The sequence below is a fragment of the Cnephaeus nilssonii genome (genome assembly GCF_951640355.1).
Source record: "Cnephaeus nilssonii genome assembly, chromosome: 10".
NCBI classification, from domain to species: domain Eukaryota; kingdom Metazoa; phylum Chordata; class Mammalia; order Chiroptera; family Vespertilionidae; genus Cnephaeus; species Cnephaeus nilssonii.
In genome coordinates, this window is record NC_137081.1 from 20,722,843 (window position 1) to 20,743,839 (window position 20,997).

A 20,997-nucleotide genomic window follows, 5' to 3' on the forward strand; every position below is an offset into this window, starting at 1 on the left:
ATTAAATTAACCATTTTACCACTGTTGGTGATTTATTAATCCCTCCCAGAAAGGATTGCAATTTCCCACCTGAAGACCTATTGGAGTTGGGAAGTAAGAATCTCTGCAGCCAAAAGTGCCACAGGTTTCAGGTCCTCTGGGGAAGCTGTGGCCTGGGGAAGGGAAAGGAAGCCTGCTAGCTGGATTTAGTTGAATATGTTAACACACTCCTGGGATCATAAATCTTGATGAACCCTAGCTCTAAAGCAGCTCCCTGAAAGAGATAGAAGGATCCTTAACTTTTTGGTAATTCAACAGCCATTTTAAATATACAAAAGCACTTGCTTTGTAATGAGCCCTATGGTGAATTATTTCATAAATTAAGTAGTGAGTTTGAGGAACCATTCACATGTTTCTAATGTCAAACACTGACATGGCCTAGCTTGAGCTGTGTTGTGCTCAGGCATGTGTTTATTCATTCCTGTTTCTTTTAACTGACAAAAGGGTGAAATAATTTCATTTGCATGCCAGTGAGTGAATTCTCGTGCATATAAGCAATCATAACTCAGTTGCTGGCACAGTGGAGAGCATTTCCTTCCACGAACTTATCAAATTGTTGGTAATATCAGGATGATTATTTCCACCTTTGAATGGTGAACTTGTTTAGAAAATAAGCTCCCATATGTAGAAGGCCATAAGATTATCTCCCTGGAGTTTACTGTCATCTTTTAAAATCTCTTCATTTAAAAAAAATGCATTTATAAAGAACATCAGATTCCTAGCCAGCAATACTTAACTTAGTGACCAGTTAATTTGTTGCAGAATCTATACCCTTTGAAAGTGAACACGTACAATGAAATCTCTAACAAATCTAAGATAAATCAGTCAGTTTAAAAAAAAAAAAAAAGAGTCTTCCCCCAAAACTTCAACCCAGCAGAAAAGAGAGGGTGTCAGAAGTCCGTGAGAAATGGCAGGCGCCTCCAAAATAAGTTTGATTACAAAAGCAAGAGCTTCACTCTGGTTCTGTAAAACCAAAGGGCTAGGGAGCTGGGAAGAACATGATAAATTATTCAGGTTTAAGAGGCAGTGATAAAAATGTAAATGCAACCTTGTCACTGAATCTTTGCACCCGCTGAAAAATGCCGACCAGAAACTGAGTCAGCACCTTGCCTCTGGTGAAAACCTGATTGAAAGCACAAAGACAGGAAGAAGAAAACCTCGGAAGCTCTTTGGAAATGGCAGATACATTGATCAAGTAGAACTGCAGCTGAGGATGAAACAGTTCGACTGACTGATCATTACCACAAGCCAAAAGGTCCTTCCAGCTCTCTTGAAATGGAAACACTTTTAATCAAAGAATCAGGTCTTACATAAGCTCAAAAGTGATTATTACTTCATTAATTATGGTCATGTACACGCTTTCATTGTGAGCACATTTAATCTTTTCCCAAGAGCAGTGCATTAGCCTCATTTCAGCTCTAATCAGTATGTTCCTTTCCAAGGATGTTCTCTGCATAGATTCCAACTGTTAGCCAATAGCTCTATATGCTGAGCTGATGGGCAGCATTAGCCCTGTGCTTGACCTAACATTACAGTTTAGAAAGCAACATATAACAAGACCTCCCCACATTGCCATAAAATAAAAACTATTTTTTCATATCTATTTCAGAACAGATCAAGAGATACAACATAAATGTGAGTTAACATATTTTTCTTGTACAGCTCAGTGATTAAAAGCATGAGTTTGGAGTCCAGGCTCTCTGGGTTGAAAGACAGGCTCGCCACTCAAAAGAAGCCAGCTGCTCCATTTCCCTCAGCCTTTCTTATCTCTAACACAGAGATAATTACAGGGTTTGCTGTGAAGATTAAATAAGTTAAAACATGTAAAGGGCTTACTATCTGGCACATTGTAAGTGCTCAATAAATGTTAGTTCTTATTAATATTGTGCTTACATTAAACATATGCCACCCACTTAGGAGTTGGACAAATGCTTAAAATAAATGCTTGAGTGCTTAAAATAAAAATCACCAAGCAGTCCACCGGGGTGTATCTGTTTAACAGATCAACCTTGTCTGTCCATTTATATGTACAGATAGAATTATACAAGTGATGGCTGATGTCCATGTCCTCTCACAATTTGGCTACATGCCCTTAGGAGATGATTTAATGTCATGGTGTAATGAAAATTATAGAATTCTATTAATATCAGGTAATAAAGCTATTGAATGAACCCGTTCACAAATATCCACTGGGTAGTGTCCCTGTGCCCAGAACTATGCCAACCATGATAGGGCACAAAAGAACCGGGAAAACACCATAAAGTCTTCTCAACATCAACAACTATTTAGGGAGTAAAAGGCTTATCCTGGACTACTGAAAGATTAAGCTGTTATATGAATTTTGTAATTACAGATAGTTATACAATAAGGCAGCATTTCATAATGTGCTATTTGTGGGTTTACAACTTTTTGCAAAAGGAGAATGAGAGGTGAGAAACTGGAACAGGGACCCACGCATTGAGAGTGGTGGATGCGCACATACTTGCTCTGTCTTCCCACCATCAGGAAAAATTTCATGCGCCCCACATCCTTCTTTCTTAAGAAATATTTAACCAGAAAATTGTGTGTGTGTGTGTGTGTGTGTGTGTGTGTGTGTGTGTGTGTGTGTGTGTGTGTGGTGGGTCGGGGTGGGGAGGATAAAACTCCTTCAATGGCAAAATGACATTATTCAGGGATGTTGACAGATTCTTATCCACTTCATCTTTGCAGGTGGCTCAAGGGAGCTTTCTGAGCAATTAGATACTGTCGGGACAGGATGAGACTAGAGCTGCCCTGATTGGTCCTGTACTTGCACCAACCCCAAACCCACCCTGAGAACATCCTGCAGACCACCAATAAGCTAACTCATTCCTCTCCTTCATGAGCCCCTTGGCTACCACCAGAGCCAGCAGAAGAAGGTAAATGTCACTCATAATCTATGACAAGCAGCATCATTCGGGAGGGGTGGTGAACTGCTGGCACATAGGTAGGTCTTTGTTTCCCCTAATTAAGGCTTTGTTCCTGGCCTTGCCCTCCAAGGGCAAACCAAAGGACACAGCACAGTCCTGGCTTGCAGCCTAGTGTGCCTGTCTGTCTAGAGGAAGAATCACATTTAGGCCTGGGCATGTTAGGGGTTTTTGCATTTGTGGGTTGTTGTTTTTTAAGCCAATTTATTGATAAGTCAGTAACATAAGAAATTCAGGGAAGTTCAGAGAATAGCTTCCTCCCTGCCACTCCTCAGAGCATCCTCCACTCCTCTATCAAACAACTTGTCCTCTTTGCCTAAACATTTCTGCTTTGAAAGGACAACCTGCCAGGACTGATTTGTGAGCTGTGGTTTTCAGTCAGTGAGTGATGGTTGGACTTGCTTTCTCTGTGTGAATTTCTTATCTGAGTGACCTCACCTTCAAATGAATTAGATCATCAATTGCATTGAATTCTCTCTCTCTCTCTCTCTCTCTCTCTCTCTCTCTCTCTCTCTATCGCTATCTCTCTTTCTCTCTCTATCGCTATCTCTCTTTCTCTTTGTGGTGCTGTCAACTTATTTTGAACTCAAGCACTGTGCTAGGTGCTGGGTGAGAACTTAAAACATGAGTTATATGTAGTTCTTGCCCTCATATTGATAAGAATTTAGTATTTTTATGGGATCGATAGGAAGTAGAGGAAAGAATATCAATTATTCTAGCATGAGAGAGGTGGATGATACAGAAGACATTTTGGAAAGTTGTAAAAAGGGAATTGCATGAGCAAAAGCACTGATACAGGAAAGGTCAATCTAGCAAAAGTGTATGGAGGTCATACATCATCCAAAAGCACTCTCTTAGGTGAAGCAGAGAATCACAGAGAACACCTGTCCCCCTCTTAGGGATTCAGAACTTGCCCTCTCTTGAATACAATGCTTAATTGGGTGCCCACTTCACTTTAGTTTATTGAAACTCAAAATGTATACTAAAGCCTTTAAGAGTGGTCTTGGTGGTTTCTGAAAATCAGAGAATCATCACATGGGAGGAGAGATGCATATCCTATTTGCTCTGCCCACCAGCGCCTGGAAAGTAACATGCCGAAGTTACTGGGCAGATGTGTTTCACACAGGGCAGTTGGTATAATTTTTCCTGTCTTGCTAATGTTAAAAACTGGAGAACTATGTAGTGACTAAAACTGTCAATCATTGGAATGGGCTCCTTTGAGAACCAAGAAGCACTGAATACATTAAACACGAGCCAAATTATTGTTTGTTAAGAATTCTGTAAAAGGGTCCCTGTGCTAAGTGGGAGATTAGCTCCACTCATGTTTCTGAACTCAAATCATGCTATGGCCCAGAAAACTATTTCTATTCCATGGTACATAGGGTAGGGGTGAAGAGGAGGACAGAGGTGGGAAAGGAAAGAGGTGATCAAGTATTAGGGAATGGAGTGAGGAAGCAAGGAAGACTGAAAGACTGAGAAATTTCACTTGCAACATGGAGGCCAGTATTGGGGAAATATTGAACCTAGAATAACTCTGATATCCAGTATTATGGATATCTCAAGTGAGCTCTTCAGTTTTGTCACACAAATATGAACCTTATCATCTTGGTCACAAATTTTATAAGAGACCAGATTGAACTACCAACCTGCTTAGGCAGAGAGGGTTAAGGGTTAGTTTTAGGATGTGTGTGTATCACCAGTCACCGCTGACTACTGATATATAGGAACATTCACTGGGGCCCTGGGTTGTGAAAACTGGCATCTTTGCCCAATGCCCTGCATTATAGCAAAGAGCTGGGAACCATGTCATAAAAAAAAGAAAAGATCTAGAAGGATTGTAGCTGCTCACCACCAACTATCTCTGTGACCTTTCCCTTTGCAATAAAAACCAAACCAGTCATATTAAAACTACCAGCCCATTGAATAAGATAATTTATGTGACAGGGCCTTGAAGTAAATAAAAAATCACTGTGTCCTAGTAAGGTATCATTATGCAAATCATGGTTTAATGCAAGGTTCCTGATACCAGTGGTCTGGATGGGCTCCAGGGACTCTGTCATCTTCAAACACTGCTTTCTTGCATGTGGATATGTTAGGGTATGTGTACGCTGAGAATAGATCTTTCAGACCCTCTAATACCTAGAAAACTACTGTGTGGTTAGTGGAGATTAGAAGTAGATGGAAGGGTAAAAATAAAGGATTTTGAACTTTGTTTTATAGAATTTGGAGCTGTTCTGGGATTTCATTGGAATGGGAGAAATGGCTAGGTTGTAAATTCTATGATAATTTCATGTGTTTCTCTGAAAGTTTGTCAGAGTACATAGTACATCAAAGCTGTTCAGTATTTGAACTGTAGCTACATGGTATGCATCATGTGTAGGGGCACCACATATCAGTGGCCTAAAACAACAAATATTATTTCTCACTCATACTGCACATCCTTGTGGTTTGGCTGTGGTTCTGTGCCATATCCTCCTCCTGTAGGATTCAGCCCTATGGAGCAGCCATCTTCTGGAGCATTGCTGGTCACGTTGGCAGAAGAAAGAGCTCTTAAGGGTTTCATACCAGAAATTAAATGCCCTGGCATGGAAATGACACATTACACTCTCGACTCCTTGGCCAACACTAGTCATATGTTACCACCCCAATCAGAAGGTCACTAAGATGTGCAATCCTACCATTCACACAGAAGGCAGAGAGCCCAAAATATCTGGTGAACTATACAAGTGATAATTACATCATTGTATTTGAGTAAAACGGAGCCAGTCTACTTGAGTAAAGGCATGCCAATGCCCAGAAGACCATGTCTTGAGTCTGCACTAACATTTCCCAGAGCCAATCATCAACATTGTGAAAAAACAGAGGCTGCAGGGGGACTTCTTAAGTACAGGGCCAATAGAAATGATGAACAAAATTCTCCCAAGCAAGACTGACCATATGGACAAGTGAAGATGGTAGGTGATTTAAACTGCTCCAGAATAGTTCCACCTGTCTCAATGCCAAAGGATAGAAAACTAATAATAATGCTAGGTGTTTTATAAATTTTCTAGAGTCCAACAAGTGGTGGATAAGTGCATGCTATCTGTGGATACAGAGATTGTAATAATGCCTATTTCACAGGGTGGTTGCTCCCTACAGTTGATGTGGGACCTACTGATGCTGACCAGGCCCTCTGACTAGTCCTAAGAGTTTCCAGGGTGCCTTTCACAAGGATACAATCTGTGGGTTACCTGAGACTTCGTCACTGTTCCCGGAGGTACAGCAGTACTGCTTCTGAAGTGCTGGCACCACTCTTCCTCCTGTCACTGCAGTTCCATCACTGCTGCTGTCCACCTGCACAAGTTATCTGTCTGTCCTGCTGCTCCATGGAGCATGAAATGTCACTCAAGGAGCTCAACCTCTGTTGGAGCTCTTCCTGGGTGCTGCTGCTCCTTGGCATCAGCATCCCTCTCCACCATCACTCTCCACTGGAGCCCTCCAGGTGCCAAAAATTACTGCGAAATTTGTTGAGATAATTTAACCCATTATTCTTTGTGTGGGGGTCCTCCATCAATGGCAAATAATATAGTATTCAGTTAAACTTCTGTGTTAGTACTTAGTAACAGTCTTCTTTGGGTCAACAACCCAGGCATGGATGACTAGGAGCTCTACCAGATATGAGTTGCCTAGGAATCACTAAGATGTTCTCAGAATCACTCCTTACTCCCCATCTGTTACATTTTGTTGTGGATTACTTTAATGTATATGATGTATTTAATGTGCTTAGACCACTGATGGATGTATAATAGCCCTTACATAAGTATTTTCTTGTCATTGTTGTTGTTACAAAGTGCCCCTGTCTGTCCATCCTTGAGAAAGAATTCTCTCTCAAATGCTCCTGAGCCACTACAAACCAGCAGCTGGAGGGCTCTTCCAAAAGATTGCCAGACAACCCCAAACATGTCTGAATTACTCCTAAAACTCATATAATCCTAACAATTCTGCCAACCTAAAACTATTATTCTCACATTTAGCAAGGAAACTAAATCTCAGAGAGGTTAAGTAACTTCCTCTAAGGCACAGAATAAGAAGTGACAGAGCCAGGTTTCAAATTCAGGTCTGCCTGGTTTTGAACCCATTAATACCATGAGTAGACTGAAGGGGTAGAACATGATTCTCAGTCAAGGGTGATTTTGCTCCCCAGGGGACATTTGGCAATCTCTGGAGATATTTTCAATTGTCACAACTTGGTGGGTGGGGCAGAGGAAAGGGTTCTACTGGCATCTAGTGGGTAGAGGCCAAGAATGCTACTGATATTCTACAATAAACAAGACAGTCTTCTACACCAAAAAAATGTATCTGGTCCAAAATGTCAATAGTGCTGAGGTTAAGAAACCCTGGATTAGAAGAGGATAAATTATATCAAACTGTTGGGGAAGGATAAGCAAGGGGTGTCAGAAAGAACATACTGAAAAAAGCACTTGTGATTAGGGGATGGAGTGGGATTTGGATAAGCAGAGGTAGATGGCAGAGTATAGTAGAGAAAGCAGCCTAAACAAAGGAGGGGAGGACTATAGCAAGTATTTTCAGAAAAGCAAAAGCCCAGGGGAAAAGTGGCAAAAGAAACAGGGAAGGTAAGTTGGGGCCCAATTTTGAGAAGCCTGGAAAGCTAATAATTTAAGTGCAAAAAGCCTGGGATGAAACAAAACACTAAATTATCTCAGAGTATTTTTCTTGAGGCTGCCAACCCAGCTTACCAGGAGTCATGTGTTCTTACATAAATGAATTCCTTTTTTTATTCAAGCATTCTGAATCAATGTGATCTGTATATTCTCTTAGCCCACCTTAGTCCTACTCCATGACTTAAAGAAGGGCATGAAGTCACCTGACAATTGTCATTGGCAAGTTAGTAACTGGGCTGGAACCAGAATCTAATTTCAGGATTATATCCAGTCCTTGCCTCCAATAAACTGACTGCCTAATTTTATGTATTTAGTATGGTCCCTGGGATTCCAAAAATACACCCATTCTTTCTCCTTTTATTTTATTGTTCTTCTTATATTTGTAATAAGAAGGTTCTTGATGAATTTTCTTTATTACTTTCCCCATTCCTATCTGAAGCACCCAAAATATGCAAAGCCAAATATTCTTGCGCAATCCAAATACCTTATTTTTTTACTTAAAAAAAAAAAAAAAAGCATGTTGTTGAGAAATAAGTAGAAGGACCATGGTTTGCCCTCTAGAGTCACCTTCTGAGGAACATGATTAGGTCAGACAGGTATTTCCCATTTCTAGCCTTGCATGTGGGCTCAATAATTGAGATACGGCTAAAAAGGCAAGTAACATAATCTTAAAAAGAATCTCAGGGCCGAATCCAGTTGAAGCAGTGTGTGTACAAAGCCAACTTTCTTTGACCCACAGAACATTTCACAACTCGAGAGCTAGTGTTTTGGAATTTTTGTATTTTTTCTTCCCAAGTGGGAAAAGAAATCACATTCCCAAGACCATGCCACGGCAACATAAAGGTTATTTATTTCCAAATAAAAGAATTAGGAAATGTGAACTTTAAGGCTATAAGACTAACATTAACTCATCTTCTAGAGACAGATGGTATTCAGTATTTTCAATGAAGAGGTTGTATATGTGAAAACTTAATACGTCTGGGATGAGTCATCAGGGTGAGTTAATTTGGTAAAATCTTAGCTTTCACATTTCCTGATTAGTTTGTTTTCTTTTTTTTCTTTATATCCTGACATCCATGACCCTAACAATTTTCCATTTAACACAAAAGAAATACTTTTAATTTTCCTTTATTTGTAGTCTCACTTAGGTATTGTCTAGGCTAGGGTATTGTCCCCAGGCTTAGTTTAAAAAGACGATACAAATTATCCATAAAGACTTTAATATGAAAGTATAATTTAATTTGAAGGTGTTAGATAATCTTGATAGCATAATATATCAACTAAATAGCATTTATAATTTTATTTCTTCCTCCTTCCCTCCCTCCATTTACCCTTTCTCTATCATTATTTCTCTCTCTTTTCTTCTTTCCTTGGCTTACTTTCCAATCATCTCCTATTAGTACTACCTCTTTCATCCCTGTTTATTCCTAAATATTTATGTGAATTCCACCTAAAGTCTTTACATTGGAGAGAGAATTTTGTTTGACCTCCTTCTTTTTTTTTCCTTAATGTGTCTTCTTTTTAACTCTATGAAATAGAAATCCTCACCTTCTTTTAATGTATTTAATAAATGTTTCTTAAATGTTTCATATATATGCATCCCTTTAGTAATTCCCATGACATTTGGGAAGCTGTGAAGGTCCAATATATTACCAGAAAGAAAATGTTATTATGAGAAATCCACAAATAATAGCTTCAGACTGTGGTAAAAAAAAAAAAAAAAACACAAACAAAAAACAAAACAAAAAAAAACAACACATTCTGCTTTTCTCATTTACTTAACAGTCCATACAGAGGCCTCCCCCAAAGGACATCCTGAAATTACACCTCTCTTGGGTCTCCCTCCTTCTTTCTTCTCCTAAAGATTTCCTCAGTCTTTTCTGCAAATTAATCCATCCCCTACAGATTTGCCTCACCCTGGAAGTGTGGCTGGTCAGATCCCAGACGGGGAATCTGTTTCTGAACCAATAAACATTTATCTTGAAAATATTTGTTATGTATTTAAAGGTGATCATTAATCTCATCTCTTCCACATCACTTTGGCACTGAAATTTAGACACAGAAATCAGATGATGGGGGGAGAAAAATGTCAGCTTAATGGCTAATAAAACTACTTTGAAAACTATGGCCTGGACCATGGCCACAATTGAGCTTCTCAGTACTTCTCAATTCTCAGATCTAGACTTAGGATATATTCTCAACATAGTATGGGGGTCTGCAGAGAAGACTCTCTTACTCAGATTCACTCTCTCCTAGCCACTAGAACCCAATAGCCAGGAAAGAGAAAGTCTGTCCTCCGGGTAGCTCTAATTGATTTGTCACACCTGGCCCCTGACCCTCATAAGCTCAGTAGGGAAGAAAGGGCAAAGGCAGACAGACCCATGAAAAGAAAACTGAAAAGGGACTGAGCCACGTTTCGAAGTCCTATCCAATCACACAATCACTTAAGACAAGGGTGGAGAAGGGGAGGAAATATCTTTCTTACTTTCTCTTCTTAGTATTGGTGGAAATGTTTTCCCCTTTTTGAACACCTGGGAAGTGGAGAATGTCTCCTCTAACACTCTTAAGATTTTGTTCTCTCAAACTGTTAGGTTGCAATAAAACTAGAAGCCTACCAGGGTCAGACTGTTCCCTTCGGTTCTGTTAGGACAGTCCTACTCACACATTGGTGAGGTCTCTCTGTCCTTGTCAACCTCCCCTTCATTGTATAGACTACCTGGATCATGGCAGGCAGTTTAACCTTTGCTCTGAAGGACTCTAAAATGGATAAAAATGGGACATTAATTAAATACCCTAAGCTTGAAACCCATTGTCTAGTGTATATTATTGTCACTGGTCAATATGCCCAATATTACTCATCAGAAGTTAATAGCAGTACAATCCAAAATACAATGTCAGCAGAATAAGAATGACTCAAACTTGAATTTGAACTGCCTCCCAATATTAAACTCTGAGGGAACAATCCGAGTCCAAAATTCAAATCGCCCTTTATATTATAATCCAAAGAAATTAAAGGCCAACATTTCTAAATTAAAGTCTATAGAAGTAAATAATATATACTCCATTTGTTAAAAAAAAAATGGTGCTTAGTCTCACACAGCAGGGTTCTCAAATTCCTTAACAGAATGTTCCTATAGCACCCATAGTATCTCACTGGAATAGGGGTGGTTTCTGAAGTTGGGTTAATTAAAGCCAATTTCTTAAGTATCCCTATTTTTAATGTGTAAGAAGAGTAGATAGAAATGGAATTACCAGAGCATATACCAATAGACTCACAAGCAAAACCCTAGCCCTAGAGCAGGTATGCAAATATATACATGTATACATACACACATGTACATGCATTCAAAATCACATACAGTTAAACACACATGCATGCTCAAACATACATGTATTCTCACACATACATTCAAATATACATGCACATATATGTGCATACATACATACATACAATTTCATGAATTCAGTTTTTACTACAATGTTCATGCATGTTACTATTTCCAAAGACCATGGTAGTGATAGAGGAGAGTCAGAAGATACAGTAATCAGAACAATTTTTTCACTTAAAATCATTTCTAACTCACTTCTCATTAGCCTTCCTCTATAAAAGAGGCTAAAGAGCTAACTTTATTTTTATCATCCTCCAGCATGGATTATCTATGTGACATAATTCTCGCCAACATAGTATAAAAGAAAGCCTGAATAAATAAAGCCTTATGTAAAACCTTTTTTGCCCTCAGCCTTCTTCAAACCTCAAACACAGGTGTGGAGTTGGGAGATGCAATAGCCACCCTGTAACTAGGAAAGCTGAAAATGGAGGAGCTGAAGCAAAGAAAGAGCCTGGGTTCCTGATGGATCTCAGATCCATGATATGCCTTTTCTGGATTTTTTACTATATGAAAAAAAAAATCTTTATATCTTTAAACTACATACGATTTCTGTGAGTTTGTAGGTAAACACACATCTATATGATTCAAATAAAAAAGAAAATTCTTCAGATTTACCAGCATGCAAGTCAGTCTGTGATAGTTGCCCAAAGTTTACAATTCGTAAGAGTCAGGAGGGCAGTGCCCTCAGTGGTCCCGGATCTGTCTCTCACTTCAACAGTGTTTGGACGGAACACACCCAGGAATCCCCTTCTTCCAACCTCCGGCCACTCTCCTGTGTCTTATCCAGTCACCACCTTCAAAATCACCTCTGGGATCAGCCAACTCACCGGTTTTGTTTTGTTTTCTACCTTAACTCCATATTGCTGAACAACTATGAGCTCCCAAATTTGTCAGAATTATTCCACCGAGGTGGAGGCTGCGGTCAACCGCCAGGCCAACCTGCATCTGCAGGCCTGCCACACCTACCTCTCTCTGGGCTTCTATTTAGACCATGATGATGTGTCTCTCTATGGCATGGGCCACTTCTTCTGTGAATTGGCGGAGAAGCACGAGGGCCCTGAGCATCTCTTAAAGTTGCAAAACAAGCGTAGTGGCTGCATTCTCTTCCAGGAGGCTTCAACCTCCCCAAGATGAGTGGGGCAATTCTCAGATACCATGGAAGCAACCATGGCCTTAGAGAGGAATCTGAACCAGGCCCTTTTAGAACTGCATGCCCTGGGTTCTACCCGCTCAGGCCCTCAGCTCTGTGACTTCATGGAGAACCACTTCCGGGGTGAGGAGGTGAAACTCATCAAGAAGATGGGTGACACCTGCCGAACCGGTTTGGCTCAGTGGATAGAGCGTCAGCCTGCGGACTGAAAGGTCCCAGGTTTGATTCCGGTCAAGGGCACGTACCTTGGTTGCGGGCGCATCCCCAGTGGGGGGTGTGCAGGAGGTAGCTGGTCGATGTTTCTCTCTCATCAATGTTTCTAACTCTCTGTCCCTTCCCCTTCCTCTCTGTAAAAAATCAATAATATATATATATATATATATATATATATATATATATATATATATATATATATATAAAGAAGATGGGTGACACCTGACTAACATCTCCAGGCTGGCCGGCCCCCAGGCTGGGCTGGGTGAGTATCTCTTCGAAAGACTCATCCTCAAGCATGACTAGGAGCCTTTGAAGCCCAGAGGTCTTTCAAAGACCCCTCTGCATTCCCCTGGGTTTTGCCTGAGCCTCTCCCTGAAACTATTAGCCATTCTTTTAACCAAACTGAAGCCCTCTCCCATGCATTGGACCAAATGAAATGAGAAAGCTTTTTTTTTGCAGCAAAAAAAAGGGGTGGGGAGGTCAGGAGAAATATCCCATCAGTAGGTGACTTCTCCCATCCACCAGTACATGGTGTTAGAAATTATATTGATGATATCACAGTCACCATACTTCACTCATACAGTCCTTGATTCTCATAGAATCTCTTAATTTTCATTATCTTTTGAGCTCCATGTTCCTGTGCCCACCCCACCTCCCCCTCTGCAATGCTGAACTATTACAACTATTGCTAAGGCTGATCGACCTGGCTTTCTAGAATAAATTAGATGAATTACTGTGTTACCATCCACTAAATCTTGCCAAAGCAACCTTTAGGAAGGAGGAAAGTGGGAGGAAAATAGAAGATGGGTTAAAGTTAATATTCTGCCACAAGTGTAAGGTAGTATGTCTGGCCTTTGACTCCTCTGCAATATTTACCAGGCGCAGGTCTTAAGGGACTCACAGCTAGTAGACACAGTATATTAATCTATAACAGTAATGCATCTTTGGATGTGAAAATTTGTAGTTTTGTGGGGCTCACAGGATAGAATGTAGCTCCTGCTCTGGGTATCTGGGTTGACACCATGGAGGCAGTATTTGATTATTGTACCTCTCTTTTCTACCTCAGCCCAGAGACTGCAGGAGGAAGAAAACTATAAAGGGAACATTCTGGCAAAAGGAACAACATGAGCAAAACACAGAAGCAGAGAAAAGTTAGGCCTGTCCTGAAAACTTGGATGTGTTCAGAAATGCTGGTACCATGGTATGAAATCAAATTGGAAGAAATTAGTAAAAAGTAAGTTCAGGTCAGATAATGAGAGTTTTGATTGCTTAGCTAAGGTGTTCTGATTATTTTTCAGATGATATGAAGCCATGGACAGTGGAGAGAAGTGGATTGAGCTGAGCTTCAAGATGGTTGATCTAACAACAATGTATAAATTAGAGATGATTGCACTAGTCTAATAAAGGGACAGAGAGGGACTGAAATGAGGAGGTATAATTCCCAGGATTTGGTGGCTAATGGGATGTGCTGAGCCAAAAAGAGAGAAAGTCACTAATGACAGGTTTCTGGATGGGATGCCTGGGACGATGGTGAAATCTTTCATTGAAATAAGCATGCTGGAGTAGATAAGATAATTTCTTCCAATTTCAATCATCAAGAGAGACATCAAGGCTTAAATGTTAAGCACAGAAATGATGGGTCAGTCAGTGCTTAGGAGAAAGGGTGGGGCCAAAAATTGGAGACTTAAGGGTCATCCCCACATAGGAAAGTGGGAACCATGACAGTCAATGAATCAAGAGAAAGAATGCCCAGAGAAATGATGGTGGACATCAGAAATTGGGGATATTTTTATTTCAGAATTATGTGAGTGCTGATATCACAGAAATTTAGGGGAGGAGAGATTCTCTAAATTGAAAAGATAAATATATTATCTCTAAAGTATGATGTGAGTATAATTTTTCTTTAATGTTGGTTTTCACCAAAAATATTTACTTCTATAAATACTAAAAGCAATAAATGTTATTTTTAAAGAGGAGAAGGTGACTAGTACAACATGGTAATGGAGGCAAACTGGTCATGTAAGTGCCTTTTATGAGTTTTAAAACTTAAAAAGAACATTTCAGTTGGCTTGTTACTATGTTTAATATTCATTTGTTTATTCACTTAGCATTTTTAAATAAGTATTTATGGACCCCCTATACATTCTGAATATATCAGTGGACAGATCATCAAATATCCCCCTCCTCTTGTTGATTTCATTCTTCTCTTGCTAGAATGCAAGTTTACTTAGACTTTCTTAGGCATCTTATACATTCAACCACTTCAGCTGGTGAAAGACTCAAATCACCCTGATCTTTACTTCAATTCAATTTACTTACCCAAGCTTTTAGTTCCTCAGTGCAAAGTGGAAATTATCACACCCACTTTTCAGGGTAAGAAGGGCAAATGTCCTCCAAAAGTTCTCCTTATGTGCCTCAAATGTTTTCTGTGAACTGTGTCAGTATAAGCAACAATGGATAAAAAAAACAGAAATTCTGGGTTCTATATTTTGACTCTGGTTTCACAACTCACAGTACTCTCTGAGACTTCAGTTTTATTATCTAAATAAATACAAAGATACTATATAGATGAGATTAGATAGATAGATGATAGATAGATGATATATAGATAGATGACAGATAGATGAAGTGGGATGGGAATTTGACTCAAGGCTTCAAAAACTTTCCAACTAAGCCCCTTAATAGCATAAAGCAGACAAATGAATTGTGTATCCTGAGTATAATCTCAGTTATCCTGCTACAATCAGGAAATTTCCCTAAAGTCATATTTTCTTTTAATATTTCTCAAAATGTTTTCATGTTAATTTCATCTAACCATGCCACTTTAAATGATTTACCAAGAATCAATATTAATATCTATTTTTGGTGAGTTCTGTTGAAATGCTATTCCTTGTGCTAAGTCCTTTTCTTGCAATAGCTTATTCAATATTCCCCATTGTTCTTGGCTTAGGCATAATTATTATCCCCATTTTAAAGGAAAAACTGAGGTTTATAGGGGTTGAGAAACTTGCCCAGGATTATATACCTAGGCTGTGAGATTCAAACTTTGGCAATCTGGATCCAGATCTACATGTAGGATCCTAAGGTGTGCTTAGTTCACTGTGGCTCCTTTCCTGCCCACAAAACCCAAATACCATGGTCCATTTTTGGGGTATTCTTCAGGAGTGCCCTTTTAGAACACCAATATGTTTTCCAACCCTACACCCTGCCCATTCACAGTGTGATCATCCACCTAGCCCAAGATTGAATGATGAAGAAACATAGTCTTTCCTAGCACATGTGTCCCAGATGCTGAATTTTTCCAAACAACACTGGAATCTTCATTTTCATTCTGCTTTTGGCAAAGAGAGTGGTGAGGTAGTTATGGATGAAGTGTTTCTCTTGCAGTCTACAACTGCTGGGATAATTTACTTAATATTGTCCTAATAGTTTGTGGAGCAAAAGGAAGTGGAAGGGCCCTAGCCAATTTGGTTCAGTGGATAGAACATTGGCCTGCAGACTGAAGGGTCCCAGGTTCGATTCCAGTCAAGGGCACATGCCTGGGTTTCAGGCTTGATCCCCAGTGGGGGGTGTCAGGAGGCAGCCGATCAATGATTCTCTCTCATCATTGATGTTTCTATCTCCCTCTCCCTCTCCCTTACTCTCTGAAATATATATATATATATAAAAGGCTAAGTTACCATCCAACCATCCGACCGGATGATAGGTATGATGCACACTGACCACCAGGGGGCAGACACTCAACACAGGAGCTGCCGAGCTGCCGTGACTTTGCAGCGGAGGTTCTCTGGTGACACACCCCAGAACCAGAGAAGAGGGAGCCCGATTCCTCTTGGGGCCATGTGATTCCACCTTCAGCCATGGATTATGTTGTTGCTGGGGCACTGTTGGCCCTGAATCTGGTATACTGCACACTTGCATTTGTGTTCCATACCCTGTATGACAGCAACTTTGCAGAGTGCCCTCTTGCACTCCGAGACCTCTCGAGAATGTCAGAGAGCTGGTTTCTGCCCAATCCGCGCAGGACAGACCGAGGTACCCCACCTGTCAGAGGGACCCCACTCACTCTGCAAAAGTGCTTTGAGTCGAACTGTGGTGCCGCCCGAGGTGCGAGGTGTGGCCAGCCGGGGAAGGAGCCAAGGGAGGGACCTGGGGAGGTTGGCTCCAGCTGGTGTCTGGCCTGTCTCACCCAGTCCTGCCCTGCAGGCCAACTTCTAATTAATTTCCTTTCAATGTGCATGAATCCATGCACTGGGCCACTAGTAAAAATATATTTTTTTAAAAAAGGAAGTGGAAGGATTGGGATTGGGGTGTAATGGCTTGAATGGATGAGGGGAGAGAAAGCGTGATTTACATTCAGACAGAACAGAGCCCTTCAGCATGCCTCACAATGGAGGTTATTCATTAAGACCACCAGGTCCTTAGGGACATGATGTGTTTGGATTTGGAACATATTCCATCAGCCTACTTGCTGGTGAAATTTGAGATGACACAGGAGAAACTTATCATATACCTGCTGCACTGCTTCCAGCACCTCAGACCCCACACACGAGGCTCTCCTTACTTTAATGGGCTTCTAATCTCACCTCTTTCTATTTTCCCTCACCTCTTTTTATGGTTGGTAAAATGACAAGCTTCATTCTTTCTTGCTCTTAACCCCAAGGAGATGGTAGCATTCCTGAAAGAGTATTCTGTCATGAAGTAAAGGTGACAGATAAATCTGATTTAGAAGGAAACCAGCATATTTACCAGTCCTTATTCTTTAACCTTCCACCCTCTTGCCCCAAGTGTCCTGAGCAGCACCAAAAGAGAATGCATTTCTTCAATCAGCATTTACTGAGAAGGTATTTATTTTATTTCAGAAACTAGAGACATAGCATTTAAAAAGTCAATTTGGTTCCTACCCACACAGAATTTTGGGTTTAGTGGAAGCAAGAGGTATTAAATAAGCCACCTTGACAGAGAGTTAAGAGATATGATGGGAAAAGTATGGAGCTATAAGGGACCCCAGAAAGGTGACTTCATAGGAGTCTCTAGGAAATTTCTTCTTTTTAGAAACTTTGTCCCAGGAAAATGCCACCTTATCATGAGGCCTACTTTTTCTGGTCACCAGAACTTTTTCTAAATCAATTGAAACTCTAACCTCCACTTATAAACAAGATGATGTATTTCTCTTAGAGTGCAGTGGTCAAAATATTAACTTTGCATTTGTTATAGTGTGATTGGATTTAGTAATAGGATGTTTGAGAATGTTTATGATTGTTTGATAATAGTGACTTTGCTTATGAATCTTAGCTGCTCTAGAAGAGTTTATTATCTGAGTTTATTGTTTATGTCACTGGTATTACAGTTAGTAGAATCTCGTGGTAAACCTGGCAAGGTGAACCCAAGACCCTGTGGGGACCTACAGGTTCTGGGCTGTTATATGCCATTTCCTCTGAGTGGGTGCATTATGCTTAGAACTCTAACTCTCCTCCTCCCATGGGTTAGGAGCCTCCCACTTCCTCTTCACTGGGACCACCAAGAGTGAGAGATGACAATAAAGTTTGCTTTTCTTTTGTTTTGTTTAAATTTTGCTTTTCTTTTGTTCCTTCTGTAGAAAAGACACTGAAGTGGGAAAGGGAGGGGACTATTAACTCTACTTCTGGAACTACAAAATAACTCTTTCCCTGCAGTTAAAGAGTAAGAATCCAGGTAGACTTCCTATGGGAAATGATCAACTGACGGATGAACAAGTGCCTGGGAAGGCACAGAAGGTATTTTTCTGTGAAGGAATAACTTATATGAAGATCCAACTCTCTGAAACACAGATACCACAGGGCATGTCAGGTATTAAACAAGGGTGAGGGCAAAGGTGGGCCAGGCTGTGAAGGTGAGGCTTGTAAATAATGTTGAAGAATTTAGAGTTTACCCTGAGGTCAAGGGGAAGCCAATGAAGAGTGTGAATCAGAAAAAAGACATGTTTGAATTTTCTTTTGAGACATATTTTGACTACAGCATAGAGAAGAAATTAGAGGGGTACAGAAATGGAGGTAGGAAGAGAAATATGATCTCTGTGACTCTATCCCAAGAAAAAGAGAACAAGAACCTGAACTAGGGTGGTGGTAGTGAGGATATAGAAAAGTAGACATATTTAGATATTAGAAGCCAGAATGACTATAATAGATTTAAAGTAGATGGTGAAGTCAAGAATGAGAGAGAAGTCAAGGATGCCTACCGGATGCCAAATGGCTTGAGCACTTACGGTGATGATGCAATCATTCACTATGTGCTATGCACTGAATGTTTACTGTATGTTCCCCTAAATCCACGTGCTGAATTCTCGACCTCCAGTGTGATCATAGAAGGAGGTAGGAACTTTGAGGTATAATTAGGTTGAGGTGATGTAAAGATGTTGGAACCTCCATGATGGGATTAGTGCTCTTATGAGAAGAGGGAGAGGCACCAGAACTTCCTTTTGCCACCATTTGAGGACACAACAAGGTAGCATCTGCATGCCAAGAGGCAGACTCACAGATAACAAATCTACTGGCATTTTGATCACAGACTTCCAGCCTTCAGAGCTGTAAGAAATAAATGCCTGTTGTTTAAACCTCTCAGTCTATGGTATTCATTTATAGCACTCTGAAATGACTAAGACACTGTGACAGGGAAGAGAAAACAGAACAACTCCGATTTCAGATAGGAGCAGGTGTGGATGAGGTGGGACAGATGTCCAAATGGACAGCAGAGGTCTAGGCTACAGATATTGATTGCAGGCAACACAGAAGGAATGTATAATTATAGCATGTATGATGTGATCAAAAAGACTAGGAAGATTGAGAAGAAGCTTAGGGACACCAACTTTTGTTGTTGTTATTGTTGTTAATCCTCACCCAAGAATATTTTTCCATTTTTTTAGAGAGAGTGGAAGGGAGGGGGAGAGACACACACAGAGAGAAACATCTATGTAAGAGAGACACATCATTGGTTGCCTTCCACACGTGCCCTGACCAGGGCCAGGGATGGAGCCTGCAACTGAAGAAAGTGCCTTTGACTGGAATCAAACTTGGGAACATTAAGTCCTCAGAATCAATCAGGACACCAACTTTTAAGGGAGCAGAGACTTATCTTTGTCCACTATGTACAGACACTAAGGAAGAGTCAACGGGTCACATACTGAACCACAGTCATGTGACCTAAGTGCATAATTCTGCCTACAAGGACTTTAGCGCCTAGCCTAACAACAATGGTCTCTCAGGAACAGATGTCTGTGAAAGGGCCTGAGTTACACCTGAGGACTCCTGTATGTGTCATGTGGAATTTTAAATGCCCTGAAGCTCTGAAGTACTAGACTAATAATTTTCACTGCCATTGGAGCTTTTCAAAGGGGATAAGTTCCATTCAGAGAAATTACTTGGTTTGTCCCAGTGAGAGTGGCAGAGCCCAAAATCATTCTGCATCCTCTGATTTAGCTTTACTGCTCTGTACTTGTCCTTGTAAGTTATTGTTTACTGCCCCTATGTGTTTATGTTAGTTCATTACTTTCTGAACCTGTGGATCCTCTCCATTAGAACCCATCAGAAAAAAAAAAAAATCCTTCAGCGGAAGACATGGAAAAATACAGCAGCAGAAAATTTCTCCGAACCACTTCTGAGACCTAGGATGCCCTTCGATTGCCACCTTGGCCCATCAGCTGTCATCGAGTCCTGAAGAGGATGAGGAGTCTGACATGCAGGTGGTGTTTGTCCCTGCTCCTGCCTTGGTTTTTCTATTTCTGCTTCACACCATCACGAATAATGAAAGTCGACCGGCAGCTTAGGTTTCCTTTTTCTCTGCCACTGTCATTCCCATTTGCTGGGCCTCATGACTTTCTAGCACAAAGTTGTTATGTTTGGGCTCCAATTTGCCAGGCAGTGATAAATTCCAAGAAAAACCTATTCTTACTGAATTATTTTTGGAATGTTAAGCAAACATGTCTAAATAATGTGGCAGCCAATTCCACTCTAAGATCTGGTTTGGACTTCATGTTAATTCAAGTAGAGGAGAGAAATCATGAAACAAAAGTTGAAAATGCTGAGACTCCATCTTCCATTCCCTGGGAGAATTCTTTTTTTAATTACTCCTTCCATACAAGAACAGGGAAGGCCACACTCTGGTACCCAGTGTGGAGCACACAGTGGAAAGCTCTCACTTGAGTTCTCTAGGAAAATAAAGGCTGAAACAGGATGAAAGCCCAATGTTGCCTATAGGATAAGCTACAATCTTTTTTTTTTTTAAGGATCAAGTAGGACTTCTTTCAGTGAGGCTCGGCCTTAATCTGACTTGTCCCAGGGAGCTTTAAAATAAGCAACAATTGCTAGTTTTCACACCTGTGCTCTCTATCCCCAACTCCAGGGGTAGCTGATTTTAGAAGCATGTTCTCATTCCAGAAGAGCCAAGACATTTCTGACCCTGGGCTGGACAATGGTCCTTTTTCCACTGCCACTTCTAGCCAGAATTTCTCTCTCTCTCTCTCTCTCTCTCTCTCTCTCTCTCTCTCTCTCTCTCTCTCTCTCTCTTTCTCTCTCTCTCTCCTCTCTCTCTTAGCATTTTGGAACTTGCTAAGATAGTAGGAT